Source organism: Octopus bimaculoides, chromosome 24, assembly GCF_046866305.1.
Source record: "Octopus bimaculoides isolate indiv1 chromosome 24, ASM4686630v1, whole genome shotgun sequence".
Classification (NCBI taxonomy): Eukaryota; Metazoa; Mollusca; class Cephalopoda; order Octopoda; family Octopodidae; genus Octopus; species Octopus bimaculoides.
In genome coordinates this window covers 3,412,979-3,436,902 of record NC_142951.1, presented here as the reverse complement: position 1 = coordinate 3,436,902, position 23,924 = coordinate 3,412,979, and the positions used below count along the sequence as shown (strand labels likewise).

The following is a 23,924-nucleotide window of genomic DNA, read 5'->3' as shown; positions in this document are numbered from 1 at the left end:
CTGCATAATTGTCACCGTCCATCATTTACTTACTTTTCCACTGGTTAAGAGCCCTGTGAAAGATGCAGCTGTCTGCATAATCCTTCTCCTTTCAGCATATAGCCATCTCTGCAATGAGTTCTAGATAAAGATCATCTTATTGTGACGCATAATAACAAGATGCCATGCAATCAGTAGCTAAGGAGAAGAACAACTCAGATCAAGACATTTCCGGTGTTTTTGTCCTTCATAAGATACAGAATCTCCTCAGGCAGATTCCCACTTGTTAATCGAGTAAATGTCGAAAGCGATCTCGCTCATCCTAGGCTGCCTAATGCACTCAGCCCCACTGCATCAGATGTTTGTGCATGTATTTTGGTCTGTGTCCGACCATTTATAACATTTGACGTTATATCAGCTATTGTTGCTTCTCGGAACATTCGCGCTATTCGATGAGTCTGTTGTGAAGTGAACTCCGTTGTCTTCTTCTGGTCGCCAGCAATTTGCTCTTACTGGCAGTCAGTCACATTGTAAGTGCGCCATAAATAAATGTGCTGAAGAGATAGATACATAGATAGATAGACAGAGAGAGAGAGAGAGAGAGAGAGAGAGAGAGAGAGAGAGAGAGAGAGTTTGCTCTTTTATAAGCGCATCATCTCTTTCAAATTCTACTTAGCGAGGAAAGGGTAGATTTGTTCAAAGGCAGGTGAATATCGAGAATGTCCCACAGGAATGAAGTTGTTACCAGGAAATACATGCGTATGTCTGTCAAACCACACAGGTCTGTTGGCTGAGGTCAATTGATTTTGGCAGAAAGTATAATCAAGATTCGTTCTTCTTTGTTCTCCTCTTACCCAAAAGCTTATTACATGTCTTTTATTTATATTTTTGTCCCATGTTCTCATAATCAGTTTTTCAATAAGACCAGCACTTTCGGTAACTTGTCCTTCCAATATCCATTCAGCTCTCTCCCTTGTGACAAATAAAATATATTATTATTATTATTATTATTATTATTATTATTATTATTATTATTATCATTAGGCGATCACATACTTTAATGTATCTTTACAGAACATTTCGCTTCTCTAAGCGTAGATAATTTGATTAGCTCTACAATTTTCGCCACAGTATTTGCCGCAGTCCGTGCTATTAGTAATAACTAATGTGGTGATTATATTAAATCTATTTTCCTATCAATATCTTCAGCTGTCAGTATGAAAAGCTATCAAACAACGTGTGGAATTCACAGCTCATTATAACTGTTATTAAGCAGTACAATGCTGTTAACCACACTAATGTGAATTAGCGTGATGCTGTTAAACAATCCGATCTGAAACGCTATGATGTTGCTATTGGTGACTGACCTCAAGTCAGCATGAATGAGTATACCTAGAATCAAACGAGATGGATCTGTCACTACTGAGCTTTGATATTTTGTTGTTTTTTTTTTGTTTTTTTTTGTTTTTGTTTTTTTGTTTTAATTTCAGGGACCAAATCGTTCAATATGTTCTTAGTTTTCTATAGGACCGTACTACGAAAAATTGAACCAGATATTTTTTATCGTTTATTTATTTGAATCATTGGCCTGCAGCCATTTTGGGGTCACCGATTGGAATGTTTAGTCGGAAAAATCAATCACAGTACTTATTTTGTAAACTCTAGTATTTGTTCTTTCGTTGTATTTTGTCGAAATCGCTGGTTGCGGGGGAATTGAAAAAACCATCACCGTTTCTCCAACGTTGGAACGGACAAACTCAAAATGAAAGACATGCACACAAATACCCATACACACATGCAGTCACACAAGGACAGATTCGCACACAGCTATACACATGTCTCTCCATGCATGAAGAAATATTTGATGATACGTTGTCGCGTATTACACACCCACGAAGGTGGTGTTGTAAAACGACTGTTTATTTTAATTATTTCCACACAAGCAGGTCATAACGAGATTTGAACCAACAACTCAAAGATCCGGAACAAATATCGCTGGGCTTCTAGTCTAATTTTCTTCTTAACCATTATCTTAGATTGATAAATTATTGCTCCAAAGACTAAAGGAATATTTGAGTCCAGTGGAATTTGATATCGGAATGCAGACGTTCGACATTCTACACAAATTGAAGGCACGTTATCAGATGGTTAGGGAATTTGGTACACAATCGCAAGACCGTGTGTTCGATTTACAGTGCGGTGTTGACCAAGACACTTTATTTCACAATGCTCCAGGCCACCCACATTTTCTTGTTGGACAGATATATTTTCCTATTGTTATTTAGAAGCAGGTCATTAAAGAGCGGGAAATGTTGACTATGAATGATCATAGAACAGTAGCCTTCTCTTATATTTCAGTGTATCGAAACCTGTATTATCTAGGCTGTATCTTTGATATTTTTACCAGAAATTCCATTATTACAAGAAAACCATCTAAACATTCTTTCTCTGCCTTAAATCATACAGATAGTAAGATGTAGTTTTCAGCAAATTATTTAGCTCCAGTAAATAAATCTCAGGTTTAGAAAGAGATTTATATTTTTTTAATTCTTTTTCTTATTGAGTTACTTTTATGATGTTATGAATTGTCATATTAGTAGCGCCAAACATTGTAATTCAATTACGAATTTGATATTTCAGTGAAACGAACCGACGTTACGGAAATGTTCTTTTAGAACGAATAGCGGGTGTGTGTCAATCAAATGCATTTCATCTAAATGTGTTGCATGATGGATTTAATGAAGTTTTGTCTTGCCCCAGTCTCGTATTGACCCGGGGGCTGAACGTAAGCACAACTTTCCCAACACACAGACACACGCGCGCGCGCACACACACATACATATGCATACATATATATATATATATATATATATATATATATATATATATATATATATATATATATATATATAGATATGCAGGGCAGGGAATCATCAATTAGTAATAAAATTAATAATTAACAATTTCTGCCGGGTAGCTCAATCTGGAGTAATAATTTGTAGTTTTGAAATCAGTAGTTCTTTGACTGCTATTTCTGAATTCTCAGTATGTTGGAGAAGCAGGTTACTGTCAATGCCTATATATTTATGATTATATATATATATATATATATATATATATATATATATATATATATATATATATATATATATATATATATATATATATATATATATATATATATATATATATATATATATATATATATGTATATATGTATGTATATGTATATACATATGTATGTATAGGAATATAAGCATATATATGAATGGACATAAATATAGTTACACACATACATATATATACTTCGTTATATTTCTATATTTGTCTATGTTTGTCTACAGCAATTACTGTCTCTGTTCCTCTCTGTATCGTTCTCTTTGTGTCTCTCTCTGTCTCCCTCTATCGTTCTCTTTGTGTCTCTCTCTGTCTCTCTCTATATATATTTATATACATATGTATGTGTTTGTGAGTATGAGTATTGGTACACACAGGCTCACCTACATATGTATATGTATGTGTACGTACGTATGTACGTATGTATGTATGTATGTATGTATGTATGCATGTGTTGTTCAAAGTGTAGAAGAATCTATTAGAATTATAGGAATATCTAAAACCTAAATTACATTCAACTAATACATATAGACATCTAAAATATATGAGCTTTCATTTCTCATTAGCTGTTTGTTTACTTTGTTAATAGACAGGAGAGCTTTCTAAGAAAATGCAAACTGAATCTGACGTTGCATCGCCATGTCTGGTGACATCTTTTTTGTTGTTGCTGTTTTTGTCCTTATTTTTGTTTTTTGTTGTTATTATTCTGTGTAGTTAGACTGTCCTTCATACGTGTTCTAACCTAAAGATTTATCCAGTTCCTGCTTTTTATATCAAGTATTTATCTCCAGATGGAAAACAATGGGAAATCAGGGCCACGAACAGGTTTGAATGGTGGAAGCAATTCACAAAAGAACAGAAACCTATGAAAATTAATGACGCGACAGCCAATTTGAAGAGTGGGCAGCAATGAAGTCTAGAACACGGTGCTTCATCGTGTGCCCTGTATGTGACAGCCGTTGTACATTAAACTTTGGCCTCAGGTCCCACATTAGGTTACACAAATGTATATATATATATGTATACATATATATATATATATATATATATATATATATATATATATATATATATATATATATATATATATATATATATATATATATATATATATATATATATATATATATATATATATATATATATATTTATATATTTATTTATTTATTTATTTATTTATTTATTTATATTTATATATTTATATATATATGAATGCAGATAGATAGATAGAAAAATAGACAACAGAAAAATTATTATTGTAAAAGAAATTATTTTACAAAACTTTCGATTACTTACATCCCATCATGTTCTTCCCCACATAACTATTGCTATTCCAGAACTCCGAAACACAACACTTCATTTCTTTTCTCTCACTTCTGTTTCTTTTTTTTTTTTTTAACTATTTTAGTCATGTTAATAAGATTTGTCTTTCAAGGATCAGCATTAACGTTTACCCGTTAGAGAGCCCCGCGTGATTTATTTATAATACCGGCACATAACATAGGCATACAATCTAGCAATTTCGCATAATGGATGATCGATGAAGATCGAAGCAATTTCCTGATTAATAGTGACTTTATCGAACCAAGTAATATGAAAATGAATGTTGGCCTTGGAAGAATCAGATGCAATATCGGTCCGGTCATGCTTAATATCTATAGATGTTCTTACTATCTGTTCTTCAGCATCTCGTAGACTAACGGTTTCAATGACACAGATTTGTCTTAGCATGGAAGGCAATAACTGTTGCCCATAAAGATTTACCGATAAGATATAGTTCATTAATCACCATTGCATGTAATCTCATAGATAGTAATACCTTATCTCATTTGACATCGTGATAAATGAGTTCTTAATTCTAATCAATAGGTTACCGGCAAATTATATTTTTCATGCTAATTCTCTTCGTAATGAAACAAATATCTTGAAAGTTATGATTATGTGAGCAGCACATAAAACTATGCTGGTCAGTGCTTTACATTTAGATGACTTAAGATGCAGTCACTTGAATTCATGAGGCACTTATTTCTAGATAGACGAATATATACGTAGACAAATTTGTGAGTGATATACATTTACGTATGTATGTTATTCTTATTGTTATTGTGTAGCTCTGTGTCATTTCAGAGCTAGCAGTCATATGCCGATCTGTTCGTTGGTCTAAAATCAAACGTCCATATTATTATGCTTTTAGCATACTGATGACCATACATCACATTTCCAAATATATTGTAAAGATATGTGATTGAGATACACATTTAAGAGCGTACAATGTCGAGTTCAGTTCTGCACACCCTTAGAGAATGGCAGTGGTAAAACGGAGCAGGTATTGAATCTGGAATTAACCTGTAGTACTTATACGCCAATATATATCTTTGAGACTGCTTCGCGTTCTGTTTGAATCAACAAACAGACAGACACAGACTATAGTAGAATACAACTGCCGAAGGTGCCGCGCAGATGGACTGAACCCGAAATCATGTGGTTGTGAAGCAACCGTTATACCACACTGACCGCTAACCACTAATGCTTTTTTATATATTTTCTCTCTGTTTATTTTCTCGTGTTCCCTTCTGTTGAAAAGCGTAGGCTCGAAACGTAAAATACTTTCTCACCTTCCTGAACGTTAAACTAACTCACCCGTTTGTTGTTTACCCACCTGTCTTTGTCTTTTGTTTTGTTTTATAAATTCCAATTATTTATGTGTTTGTGCGCGCGCACGTGTGTTTATGTATATATGTATATTTATATAAAGTCCTGGTCAATAACCACCCGACACAAAATCAAAATTCCATAAATACTATCTATAATTTTGTTTTGATGTGGAATGGGAAAATGTATCGCTCAAGAAGGACATCAGTTTGAACAATTTTCATGCTGTTTCACATTCAGATGCTTTTATTAAATTCATTCAATTGTTAAACATAAATAAATCTTGGAATTAAATGGTTTTGATCTACTGTCAGGTGACTTTTGGCCAGCCCTGGGTGTATTTGTATATATATACATATATATATATATATATATATATATATATATATATATATATATATATATATATATATATATATATATATATATATATATATATATATATATATATATATATATGTATGTATGTATGTCTATATATTTATATGTGTGTGTGTGTATCTATATTACTATGTGTATTGGACGTTTCTTTGTGCTCAAATGATCATGTACGTGTGTCTGTACTAATTTATACACAGCTTTAGCATTGCTCTATAAATTTCATGTCAGTCTGTCAAATGTAATATTTGCATGTTGATCTTCTGCATATTCATGAGAGATAAGTGATCTGAGATAATGTAAAATTAAATTTTCTGTTGAAATATGCAACATTACACATCAGTTAATTTGAACTCTAGAATTATTGGCTGATGGGTTTAGCCCCACACCAACATGGTTACTTTATTTAATGTGTTACACGGACTGATGATATCTTAGTAATCATCTGCTTTTCAATAACATCGAAATAGTACTATAATCATAATTAAATCTCGGGAAAATATTCATTAATTTTAAATTAAATTGTTGCAATTAATAAACACAATAGGTGATAAGCTATGTCATCTTGAAAGGCTGATTGGCAGTCTGTGTCTGTCTGTATTTGAAATCATTACTTTTAAGTATTGTTGAAAACATCGACCGTTAAGCAGCGTTAAGTTCAGTTAGTCTGTGCATAATGAAGAAGATGGAAACGTACCACTGTAATCCAATAGATTTACTTGAATCAACGATGTTAATTCCAGCGCTCAGATACTATCAGAAATAACAGTCAAATGACCCGAAAAATCACACCTTAAACTCCTAGGCATTGAGTCTTAAATCATTTTGGCAATTGATATACAAAAATAAGTTGCGTGGTTAAGTGTTTACTGTGTTCGGCCCACCATCATAAGACAGTGAGTTCGATACATGCTGAAACATTATACCATCGACTATGGCACTTTACTCCACGTTTATCCGGCCCGCGCAACAGGTAAAATGAGTAGTACCTGTATTTCAAAGAGCCAACCTAGCTGCTTCCTGTCTATCATATATGTATATATGTAAGATAGAATTCAGTTGCCCAAGGTGCCACACAATGATCTTGGAATTAAGCAGTTGGAGATCAACCACGTAGTGGCACCTGCGCCAATGATGTGTAATATTTATTCGCAGAGATAATTAGGTGTCAATATTTACAAATACTAATCGCTATTTCGAAACATAGCATGTGAGTACGCACAAGGTGTCATTTTGGAATTGGCTTCCGTACTAGATTAAAGTAACTTCAGGCCCAGCACAATTAACGTGTCTGCATATGATCTGTTAATATAAAACAGTGATAACATGTTGCAACAAGTATTCTTGAGTGTATGTATTCGGTAGAATTGGAGGGGAATCAGACATATAACGGGTTACCAGCATCTATTGGTTTTCTGCAAACGAACTTTGATCTGTTAAGAAGAGATTGTGCAAAGTGCAAGAGAAATAAATTGAGATCGACTTTACATGCGATGAGAAACCTAGCCAACACGTTAGAAGACAATAGAACATTGAAGCTATATATGATGCCACAAAAATAGCATCCTCTTTTGTCCGCAAATGCTCTTCATCCGCAGAGAATAACGCGAGATGTAAAACAGGAATTGCGTAGCTTACTATGTTTCCTTCAATGTTGAGGAAAAGTAATTCCTATCATATCCTGCACCGAACAATATTTAATATTAGTTCGTTACTAATAATATTATTTGCAAATGTGATGTTAACATTAGCAGAGTGTGTTCTAAGAGGTGTAATACAAAACTACCAAGGGAGGATATGTATAAAGCGATAATACGGATCACATTATACACAATTACAAAGATGCTTAGCAAAATATTCGTTAAACTTTCTATTGGACATAGTTGTAATAACTAATAAACAGGTTTCGTTTTGAGGAATTGGAGAGCGTACCTGCATATAGGGGGCTTCTTTCAGTTTCCGTCTACCAAATCGGATCCCAAGGTATTGGTCGGCCAGAGGCTATAGAAAAAGACGCTTTACCAAGGTGCCACGTCATGGGACTGAACCCAGAACCATATGGATGGGAAGCAAACTTCTTACCGCACAACTATGCCTACACCTGCTTTACATTTATACAGAAAAATTAAAAGTATATGCGTGGGTGTGTTCTGTGCATATTGAAGGGCGATGAGTTGAGTGAGTCAGTACGTATTCTTATCAAAGATATAAATGAGTCTCACCGTCCCATGCGGCAGGCTTCATATATACTGAGAAATATTCTATGAAATAGAGAATATTTATCCACCAATATGGTGATGTGCACTTATTCACACACTTTGATATGGGGCGTATATGCTTATATATATATATATATATACACATCCATATACACATACATATATATGCATATATATATATATATATATATATATAATCTTATATATATATATATATACATATAAATATATATATATATATATATATATATATATATATATATATATATATATATATATATATATATATATATATATATATATATATATATATATATATATATATATACATATATATATATATATATATATATATATATATATATATATATACATATATATATATATGTTATGTATGTTTGTGTGTATGTTTGTGTGTGTATGCGTGTTTTTTAATAATTAATGTGTTTATGTTTGTACTTATAAGCATATGTATACATATACATACACAGACACATATATATATATATATATATACATACACACACATATACACACATGTATACATACGTATATATCAATGCATTCATACACACATATTTCATTGTAAGTAGCTACATTACAACTTACCATCCCAAAATATTATCTTCGAAAGAACTTTAAAATGTTCTATATTACGTAACAAACAGAACACAAATAAACAAGCAAATAACTATACAACCTCGACAGAAAACTTTTATCTCACTGGCTTTGACCAACGAAATGCTTCAGTTTACTGAAAGCAAAGAAGAAAAACAAGTCATCCACAAAGACTGATTGTTCCATACATCTTTCTTTTCTCTTCACTGAACACAGCTAAAACTAATAAGTAGAATGTTCATCAGACATCTTTCGTAGGTTTTATATATGGTGGCATTAAGTTTTATATTCAAAGTCTGCTTCTGAATTTCTTTTGGCCTGAAAATCTGTCCATCTAAATCCTAGCCAAAAATTCATCACAAACCGAATTCCTATACCTATTTCTGTATATCGATCAACGATATATTTATATATTTTTGCAAATTCCTGCTATAAAGTTGCGTTATTTTTTCTTGTCACTTAGTAATAATGTGCGTGTATATGTATATATATATATATATATATATATATATATATATATATATATATATATATGTGTGTGTGTGTGTGTGTGTATGTGTGTGTGTGTGTGTGTGTGTGTGTGTGTGTGTATGTATATGTATGTATGTATTGTTGTATACAAGGAAGGGTGAATGGCTGTTCGTTTATGTGGGTGTGTGTTTGTGGAACTCTGTGTGTGTTTGTGGAACTCTGTGTGTGTGTGTGTCTGGTCGTTACGTCTGTGTATCTCTGTGTGTGGGTATGTGCAGAATGGACAGTATTTATTGAATACAGCCTAATCATTCATCCACAACGATTAATGAAATGACACTAATGTATTCACCATCCCTACAAGCGGAATCTATATACACCACCGCAAAAACACACTTATATAAATATATACATTTTATCTGTCTGTCCACCGATAGCATTCACCGTTTCTTCCTCTCTCTCACATTATGCATATATACACACATATATATGTGTGTATGTGTGTGCGTGCTTGTGTGTGCGTATATGTGTGTGTGTATGCGTATGATCATGTATGTGTATATGGATGTATACAGGTTGTCCATCAAATAAATTTACAATTTCAAGTGTGGAAACGTGGACGGTTTAAAGATGTATTATGGATATATTGTATGCGCACACACGCCATTACATACACACACACACACATATATATATATATATATATATATATAGAGAGAGAGAGAGAGAGAGAGAGAGAGAGAGAGAGAGAGACATATTCATATATATATGCGTGTTTCTCTGTGCGTGCGTGTGTGTAGTTGTGAGGGTTTGTTTCTCTCTGTGTGTGTGTGTGTGTCTGTGTGTGTATACGACGGACCTCTCTTAGTTTCTGTCCCCCAAATCCACTCAAATGGTTTTGGCCGGCCAGTGTCTATAGCAGAAGACACTCGCAGAATGTGCCACGCAGTGGGACTGAACCCGGAACGTTTGTGGTCGGGAATCATGCTTCTTACCACACAGCCACTCCTATATAAATATACATTTGTATATATATACATGCATATACATATACACACACATAGTGACTGGCGGTAGAAGTGAAAGAGATGAGAGTTTAGTGTTGGAGAGGATAGATTGAAAGTTTAATTTGGGAAGAAAAGAACATGCTGACAAAAGCATGCAACTGACTGTATAATATAGAAATTATTCTTTCGTATTCCAGGAAGAAAGCCCGAGCATTTTGGGGAGGGGGTAGTTTATTAGATTGACCACAGTACGCAACTGGTGCTCAATTTATCGACCCCGAATAGATGAAAGGCTAAGTCGACCTCAGCGGAATTGGAACTCAGAACGTGAACACAGCAGAAATAAAGCTAACCATTTCGCCCGGCGTGCTAACGATTCTGCCAGCTCGCCGCCTTAAAGAAAATATTATTTCCCTTCTATGTATTAATAGACATTTATCGGGCGAAGTGCTTATCCACTATGTAAGTATTGCAGTTATAATCGTCTTCAAAATTTCTAAACAGCCGTGAGAAAAATAAATAGTGTAACATCACAAAACACCGGTTTGTCGAGTACATATATATATATATATATATATATATATATATATATATATATATATATATATGCCCATATTGAGGTACGTAAGAGATTTAGGAGAAATATCAAGAGAAAGTGATTTAGGTATATAATCATTGCAGATATGAGAGTGATGAATAAAGAAGCACTTGTATCCATGGAACCTTCTATTGAATATATTTTTGCCAATTCTAAAATGAGAAGTCAAATCTGTGTTTGAATGCGTATCAGTTAATGACTGGAATTGCAACGTCTCTTAATTTCATCGTAAAATTCCGGGATTTTATTAATCGGTGAAACCGTGAATTCCATATCTCCTACAAGCTTACATCCAACTCGTTGTAAATTTGGAGGCTTATTGGACATTGCTTTCTCGTAAATGTTTGCAGAGACGGATTTTATCTCGTTGTTTATGTAAACTTATTCTCTGACTAAAATATTCATCTGCGCCTGCCCTTTAAACTACTGTTTTCATTTTTCGTAAAGTTTGAAATATTTCTTGATTAAGTTGGTATCTACATAGGTCTCAGGAATAGTCTTCTAGGAACATATAAATCTATGCACTGGTACGCATACATACGGCTCTTAAACGCACTTTGTAGTGAGAGAGAGAGGGAGAGAGATAGGATGTGTGTGCTTGTGTCGGCGTGTGTGTGTATGGGTGCGTGTGCGCGTGTGCAACACACGCGATCTTGCGAAAATGCACCAGCACATACACATATGCCTACATAGTGATATTTGTGAATGTGTATGTATCTACGTATAGACAAATGAAAAACAAAAAGAATTAACGGTATTCTTTATTTAAACTCACTACAACCGTTTCGACGCATTCTTATACCTGTAGTCCATAGCTGACACTTTGTACAATAATTATCCAACATCCAAGGTATAGAATTCCCGTTATCAGGTGATCACTTAATTGCGTTTTTCGTTAGATCGCCTCGCCATTTCACTCAGTCTCATAATGTATTCCCAGAGAGGTGTGTCCTTCCCAGCAGTTCACAGAAAAATAAACTAAAACCATAGAAATAGTGACAGACAAGATACATCTACAAGCAAAATGTAAAATGCAAATCGCAGAAATAAAAATATAGACAAAAGAAAATAAAAGGGACAAGTTGTCAGTAAATTTCTATTCAATCTAAAAGTCAGATTATAGGCGAAAAAAAAAATCAGACAAACTAAAGAATACAATCAAGAATAAAATATAATGTTGCAGAGAAAATAAAGTGAAAACTAGTTTGAGACCGATCATTTCATTGCATGGCAACTGTTTTCCTGGCCCACATTACCTCCCTTCGCGTCGACAAAATAACTACCCCATCCTAGGAATAGAATGGCTCTCTATTGAATGTATATGTATGACTTAATTTCGTCTTCATGTTAATAATGTTATTTGTATTTCCTATCACACTTTATGTGTATTCTTTTGCATGTAGATAGTCTCCTCTTCCCCCCCACCTCTCTCTCTCTCTCTCTCTCTCTCTCTCTCTCAACCTCACTCTACCTACTTCTCTAACCACCTCTCTTCCTCTTTCCGTCTCCCAAGACGAAGTTCCTGCAATAAATCTTCGGATAACAACAGGTAATCGAAACTCTGCCCGTGCTTTACTCATCATCTATTTATACATTTTGTACAATTTCTCCGTTATATATATATATATTATATATATATTTGCGTGTGTGCGTGTTTGCGTGTGTTTGTGTGTGTGTGTGTGTCGATGGGTGTGTGTATTGATGTTTACCATGTACCATCATTGCTAGGCAGACACTCGCCATCTACCTCGGATTCCGTATCTTAATCCTATTCAAATTATGTCAGAAGAGTTACAGAGTCTATTAAATCGAAATTAACCATTAGGAATTTCAACACATTTGTCCCCAAATCATACGATTACTTATCAAATGACGAAATTTGAAAATATTTATGAAAATACGTTTCATCAACGTCACACATCTTCAGCTAATAATCACATTCATTACAAGTTAATATTTACAATAATCTCTTCCGCGTTTTATCGTGCATCATTTGCATATTAAGTAGCGTTAAACTCATATGTAAATGTGGTTTCCACTGCACAGAGCACACAATTCTTTGTGTGTGTGTGTGTGTGTGTGTGTGTGTGTGTGTCTCTCTCTCTCTCTCTGTGTCTGTATTATACTTTCTTAAGCGCAAGCAACGCGTGTATTAAACAAGATGACCAGTTACCGGAAACATGAATGCGTCGAACAAACATTAGTCTATTATTTCCTTCGCGCAATGGATTTGAAAGCAGACGGGTTCGATATGCTCAGATATTTTATTTTATTGACCCAAAAGGCTTTTTTTTTTTTTGTTAACATAGCCTCGATGGGGTTGAACTCAGAGCGCCACAGACAGGAAAAAATAATGCAAGACGCTAATTCCGACACTCTAATGACTCTAGCGAATATATAAATATCAGAATTGATTTCTGCAGCACGGGAGTCGATTTATAAATAAAATATTATAGGACATAAGAAAGCTATTTTTATGAATATATTTTATGTTTTACTGAACCACATAAATTTCTCGATAAATAATCCAATTATTTAATTAAATAATTATAAATACTCATGAAATTTGATTAATTTAAAAAAAGATAATATCTATTTTATTGCTATCTTTTTATTTAACATGGCTATAACTGCTACCAAATATAAGCTTTGACATATGTACATCAGTAATGGATGTGTTGGTGTGGGGCTGTAAGTGTTCAAGAACTGAAGCATCTATCTGTATATGAAGAATCTATATGTGTAGTTGTATGCGGGGGTGTGTATGTATATCACTAGATATGTGTTTGTAGTGTATATATGTTGACGTGTATATGATAGTAGATTTATCTCAGTTTATGAATGTATGTAAACATGCGTGTAGATTGTATTGTACAAGTGTAACGTTCTGTACACAGGCAAAATATACTAGACATAAATGAGGCGGCATTTTATTTGTTTACACGTTCTGCGTTCAAATTTCACAGAGAACGTCTTTGCCTTTTATCCTTTCGGGGTCGATAAAATAAATATCAGTTTCTACTTGAAGCACAAGGCCCAACAATATTGGGGAAGGAGCCAGTACGCAACTAGTATTTAATTTATCGACTCTGAAAAGATGAAAGGCAAAAGCGACCTGGGCGGAATTTGAACTCAGAACGTAAAGACATACGAAATACCGCTTAGCATTTCGCCCGGCGTGCTAACGTTTCTTCCAGCTCGCCTCCTTTGATAAAATTATTATCAGTTGAGCACTGTTATCGATTAAATGAACTGAACACCTCTCACGAAACTGCAGACCTTGTGCTGAGATTTGAAATTAATATACTATACATGAATAAGAAATCCCCGAGCACACACACATACACACACACGCTTAACCGATTATATATTTGTTGATTTTCAGATGTATTAAGGCGACGAGATGACAGAGACGTTAGCACGCCGGACGAAATGCTTAGCGGTATTTCGTTCTGCGTTCAAATCCCGCCGAGGTCAACTTTGTCTTTCAACGTTTTGATGTCGATAAATTAAGTACCAGTTGCGTACTGGGGTTGATCTAATCGAATGGCCCCTACCCCCAAAATTTCGGGTCTTGTGCCTAGAGTAGGAAAGGATTTTCGAAAGTATTCTGAATATGTGTGCCACAGTCTGTTTCTCTTTTACAAATATTTTATTTTCAAAGAGTGATAGGCTGGGTTCGAAGATGAATATCAGCTAACGAACGGATTGATTGCTTGAGGACGTTTACGGAGTGAGTTAATGGAAATTTCGGTGAGATCCTGCTACCTCCGTTCGTTAAGATCAAGAGGATGTCACAGCAAAGAATTTGCCCAGTCCGTATGACATATGAGATGTTTTGGGGGTTGCCAGTTTATTTCACGGACTACCAGACCATGCAGCAACAGGTTGTAGGGCATTCCATGTTTGCAGTAGCATTCATGAAAGTCCACGTGCACGTTCTTCAAAATATTTGCGTGTTAGCTTTCTCCCCCTACGTCTCCTCCCCCCTCTCTCTCTCCCTCTTTGCACTAATGTATATCTCAGGTATCTGATGGAAGCGATATCTTTCAAAATTGATTTCTTGAATAAACAAACGGAGCTATATAGACATATGGGAAGGTCGAGGAAGAAAGCGATAACGAGAAGGTGAAAAGGAGAAAATCCTCTGCCCCATGGTACTCGGCTGATTATATCACCATTTACTGATCTCGAAAAGAAATTCTAGGGCAGAGATTAGAATAATCAACACTAGAATAACTCCTCGAGCAGAGATTGAATACTTGGAGTTAAAGTGACCACCGCAACGCATTGGATCCGAACTTTTATTCCTTTCAGCCCATTCTCTTCTACAAGAATAAAATAAATATTCAAGATTCCCTCCTCTATGATAATGCTATAAGGTTTCAGAAATACATACTGCTGTTTCTAGCAGGTCGTATGAGTCGGTAAGGCGTTCGCTGTCTCGTTAGATGGAATTTATGGGCGGTTCATTTAGTGGGTAATAAAATCAGAACTGGAATTGAATTCTTAAAGCAATAGAATAAGATGTTGTTGGTGGAGTAAGGAAATTGGGTTGGGTCCAGATGAGATCTGGGAGAATGTAGGAAGATATAAGAGATAATAAATAGAGAATGAGGACATGAGAGAGGAGGAGAGGAAGAAGTGAGCTTGCGAAAAGCAGGGTTTGAAGATTGAAAGAAATATGAGTGTGGATGTGGGGAAAAGAAACAAAGGAAGAGAAAGATGGGTTCGTGGGACAAAGAGCATGGGAGATAGATAAATAGAGAGAGGGGTAGGGAAGGGTAAAAGAGAGAAAAGTGATAAATATAGCGCCTAATGGTGATGGTGAGTGAAAGAGAGGGTGTGCTTAGGTGTGGGAGATAGAACACAAAGAAAATTGTTGATAGAAGAGAGAGTGAGAGAGACGCGGTGAGATAAAGAGATAATTAGAAACAAAGGAGGAGGGAGAGAGAGGGGGTAAACGGAAAATAGGTAGGGAGAAAGAGTGAGAAGAATAGGAAGAGAAACAGAGAGAGAGGTGGGAATTCAATGTAAGAATTAGACAGAGAGAAAGATTATATGCGCAAGGTGTGATGGGGCTTGCAATGAAATACAAACAAACATTGAAACACTCTCCATTCGCCATTAACGGTGAATGGAAAAAGGGACACTGAGAGAGAGAGAGAGAGAGAGAGAGAGAGAGAGATAGGGGGGAGATAATGAGAGAGGGGGGAGAGAATGAGAGAGACACAGGGAGAAAAATTGAGAGAAAGAATGAGAAAGAGACAGACAGAGACAGAGTGAGTACAATGGGATGAGAATGATTTAAAAGAAATAAACGTACGAAAGAGGAACTCATACATACACGACATAAACATGCACATACACATGCAGATATACTTATACTCATATGTGTGTGCGCGTGTCTGTGTTTGTATGCAATTCTAGATGTATGCGTACGTGCGTAACTGTGTTTGCATTTAATTGTGATGTGACTAAATATTCCGAACTTGATGCAAATATAAAACCTTTTTATTCTCTACTTGATATCTCCATACGCTTTACTACATGTGTGTATGTCAGTGTATCTGTTCGCAAACGCATATGCGCACGCTAGTGTTCGTGTGTATGCGATGTGTTGACAAATGTCAAGAAAAAAGGAGGGAGTGCGATAACATTCATTTAAGTGTAATTGGTCCTTACTTGTGAAATAGATGCATATATGCATGTATCTAACTATCTATCTATCTATCTATTTATCTATCTATCTATTTATATATCTATCTATTTATCTATCTATTTATCTATCTCTCTATTTATCTATCTATCTGTCTATGATTGACAGCCGAATCCACAAGTTTTTTTTATTTATTCTTTCTCTTTTCATTTCTTCTTGTTCCTTTCTGTTGTAGAGCTTAGGTTCGAAAAGTAAAAGACTTTCTCACCTTCCCGAGCGTCAAACAGGCAGTGAAGAGACTGCTGGTCGTCTTCATGAGCAACACTTGTTTAATAAAACAAAAAAAAACAGAGTACGGTGGACTTCTTGCAAAGCATAAAAGTTCAGCGTTTCGGAAACGGTTCTTCTTCAGAGAAAAGTCGAACGGAAAGAAATTAATGACACGTAACAGAGATTTACAACATGTAAGTTACAAAAGAGTCTAGCTGCATGTATATTTACACATCTGCACGTGCGTCAGTGTCTGTGTGTATGTCAGTGTGTGCCTGTGACATACAGTGAGAGAGGGAGCGATGTACATCGTGTGAGAAGATCAGCCTGACAAGCAGATAGACAGAAAACGAGCTTACAAAAGAAAAAGAAGTACTAATTATGTCATGATGGCGTATTATGCGGCCATTTTGTTTACTATCCACATATTATTTTTCCCCTCTGTTTTATTTGCTCACTCCGTCATGTATTCTTTTCAGAATAATTTATTGACATGGTTTTAATAGCCGAAGATTTATAATGCTTATTTTTGTTTGATTTTTAAACACGTATTTTTGTATTTCATCAACAATGTTATTAACAAAACTTAAATAACATACAAAGAACAAGACATACGAAAAGAAAACAGCCATTGGCAGTTTTGAACATGTTTTACTGCATGGCTGACGTGTTAGATGCATACGCTCACACATTCATAAACAAACATGTCTCCACGTATTTTGTATATATTTGCGTAGAGTCTATGGTTAATCAATAATAAGAACCGGGATTATTTATTAAGAATATTCAAGTTAATTTATAAAACAATAATGAAATGTTTTCATACACTCCGTTTCTATAGCTTATCAGTTAGCCCCTTCTCTCACTCTCCCTCCCACCCTCTGTCTCCCTCCTACTCTCAGTCTCTCTATCTCTCTATATATATATCACTTCCTCTCCTTGCAACACATTTTGTCTATCTCACACTTTCTGTAGCTTTGCTACTATTTAAATATTTATATATTTATGTATGTTCTATGTATACATACATACATACATACATATATATATATATATATATATATATATATATATATATATATATATATATATATATATATATATATATATATATATATATATATATATATATATATGGGGGGAGGAGAGAGAAGAAGTAGAGAGCAAGAGAAGACAGAGAGACAGAGAGACGCAAACAAATACACACACATTGATAAATAGATAAACAGATACACAGCCAGGCAGACAGATACACCGATAGATAGATAGATAGATAGATAGATAGATAGATAGATGCGAAGCAATTTTGCAGGAAGACATTTAGAACATGAATCTGTGGGGGCGTGATATTCTGCTGTATATTATGAATACAATTATTCATTCATTTAATATTAACCGGTGCACATTTGTTAAAGTGTATATATGTGAATTATATATGCCGCACATTAGCGCACATGGACGCAGACTCATGCTGAATTAAGAATACTAACATGTGCGCCAATATACATGCAGTTATGCACGGAAAGATATGGTGCTGGAGAGCGATTAATTGATTAAAAGATAGGTTTGTCTGTTCAAGAAGTTAGCTTAGAAATGAAGTGGATCTAAGTTCGAGGTAAGTGCATGCGAGTTATTTCTACAATTTTTGTGGGATTGTGTGAGAAATTTTGTAAAATACCTAAAATTACACACACACACACGCACACTAACACACACGCACACCCGCACACATACAAACGCATACAAACGCATACACACATACACATACACGCAGACAGAAAACACAATCACATACAGACACACATACAGAAAGAAACACATACACACACACACACACACATATATATGTACAGATAGATAGATATATAGATACATACATACATACATACATACATGCATACATACACAGGGAGGCAGACAAATAGATAGATAGATGGAGAGAGATAGAAAGAGACAGACAGACAGACACACACACACAGACAGAAAGACAAATAGATAAATGATAGATAGATATAACGCTAATGAGCAAAAAAGTGATATAGGTATGTCAATAAATGTTAACTGCGATTCCAGTTGGTTAAGCACTATTGCTTCTTTACCTTTTCCATCAAAATACCACGCATGAAGACCAACCCGCCTTCAATATGAACGATTATTTTAATGTAGATCTTTTTCTATTCTTCGAAATTCGCCAGTTAGACGAAAATGACGATCGTCAAAATGTGATTCAATATGGTGATGGGACCAAATTTATATGCAATACTGGTAGTTAGTACCGTAGATCTTCGGATGCGTTGGTTTTGAAATTCTGACAGATGGTCATATAATCGAATGAAAACATTTAGGAGAAAATTATTATGATGTCGACAGTTAGGAAACTAAATCTGGCTCCCAGAATAGTGATAACGGATGTTGCTTCAATATGTGACGTTTTGAAAGCGGTGTGCTGGCAGAAATATTAGCACGCTACATTCTGAGGTTCAAATTCCGCCGAGGTCGACTTTGCCTTTCATCTTTTCGGGGCCGATAAATTAAGTACCACTTACGCACTGGAGTCGTTGTAATCGACTTAGTCCCTTTGTCTGTCCTTGTTTGTCCCCTCTTTGTATATCCCCTTGTGGGCAATAAGGAAATAAGAATTATTAGCAAGCTGGGCGAAATGCTTAACACTATTTCGTCTGTTTTATTTACGTTCTGAGTTCAAATTCTGCCTAGGTCGACATTGCCTTTCATCCTTTCAGGGTCGATAAAAAATTACCAGTTGCGTAGTAGGGTGGATGTAATCGACTAGCCCCCCCCCCCCCACCACCACCACCACCACTTCCTCTGGAATTTCACAGATTATGCCTGATATATCCACAGGTGACCAACATTCAACCGCCTTTCGAGCGGAATTCGGCCAACGCATTCGTCATCATTGCCCTTTACAGTTGTGAGTACTAGACGTCGTGTCTATTGCAATCTGAGTTAGAGCTGTAGGATTAATTAATTTTGTTAACTTAAAGTATATATACACGTTACATGAGGTGTTGACGTATTGACTGCTTTGTTTTTTGTTCTTGTTGTTTTTTTATTTGTACACATATCCACTTTAGAAAATTACTTCATATATTTCTAACCAATAAATCGATAACAATAAATACATTGCATTTATGAACACACATATAGATAGATAGATAGATAGATAGATAGATAGATAGATAGATAGATAGATAGATAGACAATTTGACAGTGGAGCAACCCTCTTACCATACATATCTATCTACAGACAACATCTGTGCAGAATATTCTCAGGCATCAATTCAGCATAAAATGCAGGAGGAATTTATTAGTTTATGATCATTATTTTCAATTTGTACAAATAAATACACTCACACACACACAGACATTATATGAAGATAGATGGATAGATAGGTGGATAGATAGATGAATAAATGGATGGATACATAGTTACATGGATAGATAGAGAGATAGATAGATAGATAGATAAATAGATAGACAGACAGACAGACAAACAGACGGACGGACGGACGGACGGACGGACAGATAGAAAAATATATGTGTATAGAGATGGATCGACAGACAGACAGTCAGGCAGGCAGACAAATAGATGAACATACAGACAGATAGACAGATAAATGCGTACATAAACAGGCATATATTGTATGTTCATATGAGTGTATAAATGTTATAATTTCCTAGCTCTAACCATTCCAGTCTAGTCTACCATTTAAATGACAACTGCACATGCATGAAACCCACGCCTGCTACATTTCTCCATACAGAGGAATCTGTAATTTGTAGTCATTCGTCTCCAGTGAATGTGAGCCAATATTTGTTACTGTACAGACTTATCTATTGGTTTGCACGTGTCTGCAATATTGAAATGCACTTTGAAATAGAAAAATCGATGAAAGCCGTGTTGATCGATTTCTAAGAATATTTTACATTAAGGGGAGTGAATATAAATCTGAATATGAATCAATGCACAGTTAATGTTCATATGTAATATTATTGTGCAGTTGACCGACGAACATTAAAGCAAGTGAATATCTTGTATAACAAACAAAGGATCAATAGAGAAACATATTGCATTTGCTAAGCTAATAGACACTCGAATACAATAGGAATTCGTCTTTTTAAGATGAAGATTCATTGAAGATGAGGTTTGGCAGATGAAGGCCGAAATATAAAGATGTGTGAAGCTTCTGTTTGGGAGATGAGAGTAGGGAAGATAGAGATCTGCTAAGGTTCGTATTCGAAGATGAGAGTAGGAATTTAAATATTTATGTGTGCTTAGTATAAAAGATGATGGGTGGAACTGAAAGATTCGTGAAGGTAAGATTCGGAATATGAGGGCTGGGAGATGAGTCACTGTAAAAGTGAGCTTTGTTGCATAAGATCCGGAAGTGTCCGGGCTGCATGTGTGTTATAACAATGTCATATTAAGAAGAGAAACGTTTTAAATGTAATGTTCTCGTGAGATTAGAAAACTCTTTATCTGTGAGTTGGGGTTGACAGGCGAAAGGTGAAAGATGATGTTCTATGGAAATAATAATGTTTAGAAATTTCGAAAAAAAAATATGGCAATGAAATTTTTTCCGATGATGAGTTGGTAATATGGATTGTGAAAAACACGAGCGAGGTTATGGAGGCTAAAAATACGGAGGTATGTTAAAGTTATATTTGAAATATCTATTCTCGAAGAATTGATATGGGCGTTTCGTTCAACATCCTGAATCAACGCTTATTCAGTAATCTTTTGAGTGGGGTGGTCTACTGGACCTGAAGAAAATACTAACTGGGGCCCACCTGCAAGATCATGTACTGTTAATCTCCATGTCACCACATATGGTTGTGATGCTCTTATTTTTCAAATATTGAAAGCGTTTTACGTAGGATATGTGCGGTGCCCAGTAGCGTTATTTACTATATATTGTTTACACTTGATGATTTTGTTATGGATTTGTCTGAATATATTTTTATTATACCTAATGCGCCTATTACGATAGCAATTGTTTTTGTCCTTAGATTCCATGTTCGAGTAACCTCTATTACCAGATCTTTCTATTTTGAATTTTTTTTTCCGTTTCTCTTAGAGAAACTTTGTCATCTGTTGGTATTGATACATCGATTATAAAGTATCTTTGTTATTATTATTATTATTATTATTATTATTATTATTATTATTATTATTATTATTATTATTAATATCATCATCATCATCATTTTATTATTATTGTTGTTGTTGTTGAATTGAAGAGTTAAGATATGAAATAAATATTAAAGTTTGGTGTATTTGATTCATACTCACTGATTATACTTTAGATTTGATGAATCTCTCAACCCCAGTCTCTCACAATTGATAATTATCGGTTCTATCTTATACAGGGAATTTCAATAATCGATATGTCAATTACAGTACTCTACGCTATTTATTATATAATCGCTAGCATTCTGATAGTGAAGTGCATGCGTGCTTGTGTATGTATATATATATGTATGTAAGTATGTATGTATAGAGAGGGAGATAGGTAGATAGATAGATAGATAGGTAGATAGATAGATAGATAGATAGATAGATAGATAGATAGATAGATAGATAGATAGATAAATAGATAGATAGATAGATAGATAGGTATGTAGGTAGGTAGATAGGTAGATAGATAGATAGATAAATAGATAGATAGATAGATAGATAGATAGATAGATAGATAGATAGATAGATGAAGACTTGAAACCAGCTAGTTTGTTCAAGTGCAGGCAGTGGGAAACGGCGCATAGCGGATGTCTGCAGCTTTTAGACGTTATCAAGAAAAAATGCATATCGTGTTCGGGTTCTTCGTTGTATAGCATTACAGCGCTCCGATCCGTGAACTTACGATGCCCCACCTACTGGTTCAAATGGCTTGTATTTGTCATGAAGTCGATTTTGGCATGAAGACATGTCCAACCAGATCGATAGATCCTGAGGTACGACAGCGATAGTTGTCTTTCGTAAAGGTTATTCCGAGCGCTAACCACACGCGGTATCTCATGTTTTCATTCCGTGGTATTATTTATTGTATTTTGCTTTTATCAACTTATCTAAGACGTAATTCGGATATTAATAAACCACACGTTATCCGTGCCTGATGCTGTGACATTAGTGAGGATAAACATAATCCCTTCTTAATTCCAAAAAAATTTAGGTGATCACTTACGCTGTAAATGAAAGGACGTCAGATTTCTTTGCAGCAGGTGAGGAGAGGAGTTTCCACTGCATAGATTATCCCTTTGTCTCTGGCTCAAAGTGATAAAACACTTATCCCGGCTTAGGAAACGATTAAACAGAAGCCAACTGGATCTGCCTCAAGCTATATCAGATGTTACTGTGATGCCACCGAGCAGAAACCTTCGTAATAACATGTTCATTGTAAATAAGATACTAAGCTCTCTCACCGGATAAGCTAGTGGCATTGCTGATATTTATAAAAAGGGTGGATATTGAAGCCTGCAGGATTTCGCAGCTCTAGCGTCAATCCTTCGTAGACAGCATCCGTAAATGCGATATCAACATGGCAACACTCTCTGCCCGATTTCAAAGATATGGTTTGATTAAATACGAAGAGTAATTCCCTTGCCAATTTTAGCTATGTACTTGTTGTTCGTTTCTTTTTCAATGTGAACGATCGTGTTACAATCTTGTGATATCAGTTAGTGTGTGTATAACTTTCAAACCAGAGATTTGATCTTATCAGATGAATGATGTATTCCTTAAATATACGCATAATTAATGCGTTCCGATCGTTTTGATACTTAGAGGGAGGGTACGTATTACTACGAGACTCGATAAATACTAGACACATATATCTTAATAAATTATAGACGTTCGATTAATGACATCTCAGAAACTCGTGTAGTAATACATACACGTACATACCTATACAAAGACATATGTACAAATAGTAATATAT

The 23,924-nt window shown here is 35.0% G+C and overlaps 1 long non-coding RNA gene across 1 annotated transcript in view; it reads left to right on the top strand.

The window, feature by feature from the left end:
- Positions 1 to 10,242: 10,242 nt before the first annotated feature.
- The window catches only part of LOC149131168 (uncharacterized), a 24,390-nt gene continuing 10,708 nt past the window's right edge, over positions 10,243 to 23,924 (top strand). The window contains exons 1-2 of the long non-coding RNA XR_016238294.1: positions 10,243 to 10,903; positions 16,934 to 17,162. This is a non-coding gene — a long non-coding RNA (uncharacterized LOC149131168). The remainder of the gene's footprint in view (positions 10,904 to 16,933; positions 17,163 to 23,924) is intronic.